The sequence below is a fragment of the Triticum aestivum genome, chromosome 2B, assembly GCF_018294505.1.
Source record: "Triticum aestivum cultivar Chinese Spring chromosome 2B, IWGSC CS RefSeq v2.1, whole genome shotgun sequence".
In the NCBI taxonomy this organism is placed as follows: Eukaryota; Viridiplantae; Streptophyta; class Magnoliopsida; order Poales; family Poaceae; genus Triticum; species Triticum aestivum.
Window position 1 is genome coordinate 255,434,537 of NC_057798.1, and position 8,386 is coordinate 255,442,922.

General features: G+C 49.5%; 1 pseudogene; it reads left to right on the plus strand.

Moving 5' to 3' along the window:
* The first annotated feature begins 5,971 nt into the window (after positions 1 to 5,971).
* On the plus strand, positions 5,972 to 7,669 carry LOC123041175 (aspartic proteinase nepenthesin-1-like; annotated as a pseudogene).
* The last annotated feature ends 717 nt before the right edge of the window (positions 7,670 to 8,386 follow it).

Here is an 8,386-nt window from a genome sequence, read left to right on the forward strand (position 1 = left end):
CCGTGTTTGTTTTTGTGGACCGATTATCTAAGATGGCATATTTCATTCCATGCAACAAGATAGACGATGCTTCACATGTTGAAAATCTCTTTTGTAGGGAAATCTTGCGCCTCCATGGAGTACCAAAGACAATCATCTCTGACCGCGACGTCAAGTTCTTGAGTTACTTTTGGAAGACGCTATGCGCCAAGCCCGGAATCAAGCTCTTGTTCTCATCCGCATACCATCCTCAAACCGACGGCCAAACAGAGGTGATGAACCGTACGCTCTCCACTCTACTTCGCGTGTTGATCAAGAAGAACATCAAGGAGTGTGAGGCGTGTCTACCCATCGCCGAGTACGCCTACAACCGTGCAAGACATTCGACTACTGGCAAGTCCCCCTTCGAGGTCGTCTATGGCTTCAACCCATTGTCCCCATTGGACATTCTGCCTCTTCCTCTACAAGAGCGCACAAACCTCGACGTGAGTGCACGGGCAAGCTATCTCAAGAAGATGCACAAAGATACAAGGCACACCATCGAGCGCACACCATCGGGCGCCAAGTACAACGACTAGCGACAAAGCTCAACGTCAACAAGCACCCCATGATCTTCAACATTGGCGATCTCGTGTGTCTACACCTTCGCAAGGACCACTTCCCCGACGAACGCAAGTCCAAACTTCTACCTCGAGCCGATGGACCCTTCAAGCTGCTAGCACGCTACAACAACAACGCCTACAAGATCGACCTCCCATGAGACAAGTACAACATGAGTGACATCTTCAACATCAAAGACCTCTCGCCATACCATGGTGATGAAACTTTCGATCCGAGGTCGGATATTTCCCAAGGTGGGGGGAGATGATGCGGAGCATCCCTCGCTCATCCCCATGGATGTACCTACATCTCCCTCGACACCACTTGGACCCATGACAAGAGCTCGAGCAAAGGCTATCGAAGATAAGGTTAACTCTCTCCTCTCCGAACTCCCTCTCCCTACTCATGAGACATGGATACTACCTCATACGGAGACTCTATGTGTGATCAGGTGCTTGGAAGGGAGCCACGGACCAGCTACATTCAATGGCCAAGAAGGCGAGGACACCAAGCGTGAAGGATAAGAAGAAGAGCTGCTTTGGAAGCTACAGGCTCCGGACGACCGGCCTAGCCCGGACGTCCGACCCCTGGAGGTCGCTACAGCCAAGGGAAGAGAGGCCAGCCAGAGCTACAGGATCCGGACGACCGGCCCAGCCCGGACGTCCGGCCACTCCCAGGCTCCAGACGACCGAGCCCCTCCTGACGTCCGACACTCCGCCAACAGAACAGAAATCACGGAAATCCGAAGAAGTCCGGACGACCGTGCCAGCCACCACAGAACGGAATCTGCGGACATCCGAAGAACCACAGACGTCCGGAACCCCGCGGTCCTTCGAACGACCGGCGCCTCACGGACGTCCGGACCCTGGCTGTGTCCAGCTGTGGGCTGATGCCCATGTACCCCTTCACTTTGCCCCTCATTTGCACTATGACTATAAATAGACCTCTCCCACCTCCTAGCTAGGGTTAGCGTTGATTTAGCTTATTTGTGAGATAGAGCCTCGCTCATCCATCCGGATCTACTGCTCGTGAGGGACCGACACCTCTTCGGAGAAGATCCACTTGGGTTCAAGACCTCCATCCGGAGAAGACCCTCATCAAGACCTCCTCACGGAGAAGAACCGGTTACCCTTTGTATCGTCCTTTGTTGGACTTGGATCTTGTATCTCTCCTTGTGTTTCGATTATCTAGCGCATGTGTGACTTTATTCTTGTTGGTTGAGTGTTTCTCTCATGTTTTTCCTTCGTTCCCCTCCTCGTGTTCTTCGTGTTCCTCATAGGGATCCGCTCCAAACGTGAAAGATCGGCCTCTAGGGTTCTACCCTACATCATAACGTCTTGCATGGCAAGGGATGTACTAGTTGAATTGTAAAAAATGGGAATTATATGTTGAAGAAGCAGAAGTCACGCTTAATTATGAAAAAGACTTGGTGTCGTTACGTACCGTACAAACATGGAAGGTCTCGTCAAGCTTAATAGTGAAGTGCCGACCATCTTCCAGGTGAGGTTTGTTGCACGGACCTCGGTCGTCGCCGCAGTAGTCGCACTCAGGGATTCAATCGTCGTCAGATATTTTATATGTTCATAATTCAAAGATTAACTTTCTAAAATTCAATATATGTACTACAAAAACTAAATTAAATCATTAATATTCATCACGGGTTGACTATCGGTCTGTCGAGTCTTTTATTGAAAACTCTCATCTCATGTGGTATATATGGTGAGCACTCCCTCTCCGATATACTCGGGATTCTTCCTCTCTTATGTTTCAACAGTATATGGTGGACACTCCCTCCTCTCATGCATTACCAAGGTATATCACGAGAGAAGGAAGAGGAAGCGACCCCTACGACAACAGTCGGAATTCTTCCTCTCTGATATTTCGACAGCATATGGTGGACACTCAAGTAGCATCGACAGACTGAAAGTCACTCAAGTAGCATCGATAGACTGAAAGTCAACCCGTTACATATATGGAGCAATGACATAAAAATGGCCTATGTTCTGTCGGAATGTTGATTAATTCCCTTTCCGGCAAATCACGACACTCGGTATTTCCTACTTTCTAGCACAAGTCATGCCAAAATTCACGAAAAAATCCGGCATGACCTTTGCTAAAGCAGGACATATTGAGCGCCTAAAATTTGCCGGAACAAAAATTAATCAGCACTCTGGCAAAATATAGGCCACTCAAAGTTTCGCTGCAAACAATAAAACCTATGAGAATATCCAATTTGATTCCAAATAAAAACTGTGCGCAATTTGTTCCTAAACCCTGGAAAAATGCCCCATTTTTTTACCTACTGTCTACTTCTTGAACCATAGAAAAATGCCCTAATTTCATATAACTTAGAGTTTGATTGCTGAAATATATTTTAAAATATACTATGAACCATAGAAAAATGCCCTAATTTCATAATATAAATTAGAGTTTGATTGCTGAAATATATTTGAAAATATACTATGAACCCTAGAAAAAGCCCTAATTTCAAAATATAACAAGTAGGCGACATTTTTTACGAACTAAATGTAGTAAACTACAAACTATAATATAGAAACTATAAACTAGTATATTTACAAACTTTAAACTATAAACTATAAACTACAAACTATAAACTAGTATGAACCCTAGAAGGGAGGAGGGAGGAGGAGGGTCGGCGACGGCTGGAGGAGGAGGGAGGAGGGCCGGCGGCGGCTGGAAGGAGGAAGGAGGGCCGGTGGCAGCTGGAGGAGGAGGGAGGAAGGAGGAGGGTTGGGCGAGCTCACCTTGGGCATCAGCGGAGGCGTGGAGGAGAAGGAGCTCGCAGACGGCGACAATGCAGCGATGGCGGGAGGAGCACAACGACGTAGGTGAAAGAGGGAGGGTGAGTGAGTGAGGAGGGGGACAGATAGGCGGAGACGAAGAGGATAAGGTAGCAGTAGCAATAGCGAGGGTATGCTCCCGCGCTGCTGCTACCTACTTAGCAGTAGCGTGTGTCCTGGGAAAATCGCTGCTGCTACAGCTAGCCCGGTGGGTACGATGGCAACCACTTAGCAGCAGCGCCTTCCGGCACACACGCGGTACTGCAAAGTAGCAGTAGGGCGCTACACAGGACCGCGTTACTGATAAGCCTCCACCTATAAGGTTTTTCCTGGTAGTGTTACCGCAAGCGCAACGATGCGACATTGCATGGCGATGAAGCATGAACTACACATGGGATGCAATGGACAAGTGTTGTACCGGCTGATCACACGATGCAATCACTTCTTGCGCACCGCAAGCATAGCGATGCAACGTTGCATTGCGGCGAAAAACACGCTAGACTCAACCGACAAGCGGTATCCAACCCACCAGTCACGAAGCACGCCGCAACACGACATGTGCAACCTGGGGCAGTCCGATCTACACAAATCGAGCACCCTCCCCAACGATCTCCTCATAGCACACCCGACGCACTGGGTCCGGGAGAAGCCAAGACAGGCCCAACACACGGCACATCCTTTTCCGATGCACCGCAAAGCACAGCGATGCAACATTGCATGGCGACGAACAAGGTGCAACCGACAAGCGGTGTCCAACCTAGCATCCACGAAGCACGTCCCAACACGACATCAAGAAAACTGGTGTATGCCGACCCAGGAAACTATGACTCACACGAACCAAGTACCTTCCCCGACAATCCCCTCACTGGGTGCACCTGGCGTTCCAGACTTAAGAAATGCCGAGACAACATAAGCTGAGCAACCGACCTCCCCATCGATCCTGCACCCCATCGATCCTGCACCCCACAATGCCATTCCAAACATACCGAGCAACCACCTCACCTCAACAACCTACGGGCACACCTCGAGCACTAGACTCGAAAAATGCTGACCGAGAACCTGCCTCTGAGCGATCCTTAGGTCAGGCCGACATTTGCTCTTACCCAACATAGGAAACACATACACATTGCCAAAGCATAATACACTACACAAAGCCCCCCGCAAACATCAGTGGTCCATAGGTCATAGACCCCCGGAGCCGACGTGGTGGTGAGGCATGGGATTACGCAATCCAATAGGGAGGAGGGCGCCAAACATGCAGCATGGCACGACATGGCGCGGGTGGATCAAATGACATGGGTACACGAGCAGGTGGGTACTCGAACATCCTTTATAAATTACTAATGTAAAGATTGAGGTGGGAGATCCGAAAATCCATCTCTGCACCCGAGCTCATCTGCACCTACGCTGACGAAAAAAAATACTAGAAAAATTCAAAAAAATCAATTTTTTTGTGAGGTACACAATTTGATGCGTGAGACCCGCTTCAATTTTCAAGTCATTTGGACATCTGAGGAGCTCTTAGCAAAAAAGACAAATTGAAGTTCTGTAAAAATGTTTACTGTTGATGTACTGTTTTGGTTCGTTTTGTCTTTTTTGCTGAGGGCTCCTCAGATGTCCAAATGACTTGAAATTTGGAGCTGGCCTCACGCATTAAATTGTCTACTGCACAAAAAAAAAGAATTTTTTGAATTTGTTTTTTACGATGTTTTTTCTAACCGGGTGCAGATGAGCCTGGGCACCGAAACGCCCTACTTGTGGGAGATCCCCCTTCGTTTGGAAATTCAAAAAAGTCAAAATTGCATTATGAGGATCATAAAAAAAAAGTGACATGTGTTGTGCTCTGGATGCCTTGATGGATAACGTGTCACATTTGGGTTGGGTCTGTACATTAATATGTTTTAGGGTATAGTAAGTTGACCAGGTTCAGAGAATGACTAGTTTTAGCATCTGACAACCGAAACATTTGAGTACCTTTCAGCAAAGAAACGGTCGTTTGACGTTTGCACATATCACCAATTTTTCCATATCATTTATATCTGGTTGACGATGATGTAGTGTAACAGGCGTTTCCAGGCGCGCGCTGCCTCAACGCGGTTCTCTCTTAGCACCTGATTGATTCAGTCAATTCATGTATCTTACGTGCTTTCGGACCATGACGGCTTTGACGAGCGAACGCAATTATCCGGCGACCACGAGTCTCAGCCAGTTTAGGAGGCAAGTTTGAATTCTTATTGCCTCCACGCCGAACAAATAGCTCACCTAATCCCTCAAACTTTGGCCTGCACCTGCACGTAATCGTATGCATCACTCTCTTGGTGTGATGATGTGACAATAATCACAGGATAAACCTTTTGCAGTTATTTCCCGGCAACACACCAAAAAGACCACCGCAGCATGCTGTGCCTGTGCTTGACCAAGTACGTACTACTCCCTCCGTTCCATAATGTAATGCCTATAGATTTTTACAAAAGTCAAACATTACAAACTTTGATCATGTTTATAGAGAAAAGTAGGTACATCTAAAATACCAAATGCACATCATTGGATACATCGTGAGTAATATTTTCAGAATGTACATGTTTGGTATTGTAGATGTATACTCTTTTTTCTATACACTTGGTCAAAGTTGGCAAAGTTTGACTTTTACAAAAATCTATAGGCACTACATTGTGGAATGGAGGGAGTACGAACAAGTGTCGCCGGCTCATCGCATGCACATCACAGGATCTCCCGTATATAACCCTGAACATTTCATTACATATTCCATTCTTGTTTACTGCATCGATCGTCTAGCTCGAGACACCGTGTGTGCAAATGGCGTCGCTCGCTGTGCTCCTCCTGATCCTTTCTGCAGCTCGGGCCTCCAATGCTGCCGCCGTCCGCGTCGGGCTGACGCGCATCCACTCCAACCCCGATGTCTCCGCCACAGAGTTCGTGCGTGACGCCCTGCGCCGGGACATGCACAGGCACGCCCGGGCGAGCTCGCGTCTTCGGGCGGCCGCACCGTCGCCGCGTCAACCCGGAAGGACCTGCCGAACGGCGGGGACTACATCATGACGCTGTCCATCGGCACGCCGCCACTGTCCTACCCGGCCATCGCCGACACGGGCAGCGACCTCATCTGGACGCAGTGCGCGCCCTGCGGCAGCCAGTGCTTCAAGCAGGCCGGGCAGCTGTACAACCCATCCAGCTCCACCACCTTCGGCGTGCTCCCCTGCAACAGCTCCGTGAGCATGTGCGCCGCGCTGGCTGGGCCGAGCCCGCCGCCTGGGTGCTCCTGCATGTACAACCAGACGTACGGCACAGGGTGGACGGCGGGCATCCAGAGCGTGGAGACGTTCACGTTCGGCTCCACGCCCGCGGACCAGACCCGCGTCCCCGGCATCGCCTTCGGCTGCAGCAACGCCAGCAGCGACGACTGGAACGGCTCAGCCGGCCTCGTCGGGCTGGGCAGGGGAAGCATGTCGCTCGTCTCGCAGCTCGGCGCCGGCATGTTCTCGTACTGCCTCACGCGATTCCAGGACTCCAACAGCACGAGCACGCTCCTCCTGGGGCCGTCGGCAGCGCTCAACGGCACCGGGGTTCGTACGACGCCGTTCGTGGCCAGCCCATCGAAGGCGCCCATGAGCACGTACTACTACCTGAACCTGACGGGCATATCGGTCGGCACGACGGCGCTGTCCATCCCTCCCAACGCGTTCGCCCTGAGGACCGACGGCACCGGCGGGCTCATCGTCGACTCCGGCACGACGATCACGTCGCTCATCGACGCGGCGTACCAGCAAGTCCGTGCCGCGATTGAGTCCCTAGTGACGCTGCCGGTGGCCGACGGGTCGGACTCCACGGGGCTGGACCTGTGCTTCGCGCTGACGTCCGAGACGTCGACGCCGCCGACCATGCCGAGCATGACGCTCCACTTCGACGGCGCGGACATGGTGCTGCCGGTGGAGAACTACATGATCTTGGGCTCCAGGGTGTGGTGCCTGGCAATGCGGAACCAGACTGTTGGCGCAATGAGCACGCTCGGCAACTACCAGCAGCAGAACGTTCACCTACTCTACGACATCCACAAGGAGACGCTGTCGTTCGCTCCGGCCAAATGCAGCACGCTCTGAAGACAAATGTTCTAATATATGTGTACATGCATGTCTGGCTTCCTAGGTGTTTTTCACAGTTTTGTATAGTTTCGATTCTTTATTCTTTTTTTTTCCGTTGAGTTCAGATTGTAAATTGTATGCTTAACATTTATTTGCGGGGAGGCTGCCTAGTGCCCGCCCGACATAGATATTGATCCCACTCACCTTCATGCCTCTCATAAAACAGAACTAGAAAAATGGCTTTCTAATTCAAAATGGACTAAGATTCTTAAAATCTCATCAATTGATACTAATCTCAGTCAGTAGAAAATTTCAGTAAACATATAAGGCCCTGTTTGGTTCGGCTATGGATTTCTAAAAGCAGCTGTGAAAAATCTGCTGTGGAAAAACAGTTGTGGAAAATCTGATTTGAAAAAGATATAGGTCATTTGGCAAACCAGCTGATACAACTTTTTCAGATTTTGGCCCGCAGCGGAATCAGATTTTGGAAAGCACGTCCTGGGCTGCTTCCGCTTTTGGTTCAGATTTTGGCAGCAGATTTCTGGAATCGGATTCTGCTGGGTTCGCCCTTTGGTTCAGATTCTGCTGCACGGCAGCGGAATCCGTTGATAAAAGCTGAACCAAACAGGGCCTAAGTAGATGGCTTTCTCAACCATTTTAGCTGTATGTAAGTCGCCTGATTTTCAAATTTGGGTAAATCAATTTTCTGACCGTTGATTCTTTTGTCAAGATTTGTGTTGCTTTGTTTTCTTGTGTTGTTTCACAGCTTTTTAGGCTGACTTTAGACTTGCTCGGGTAAGGCAAATTTTCCTTAGAATTGATTTTGACATGCCCCTGTTTTGATAAGTTGATTTTTCCTTAGGCTGAATTTTTTATTTGGCTTGTTTGGGGTAAGTCTGAAATTTC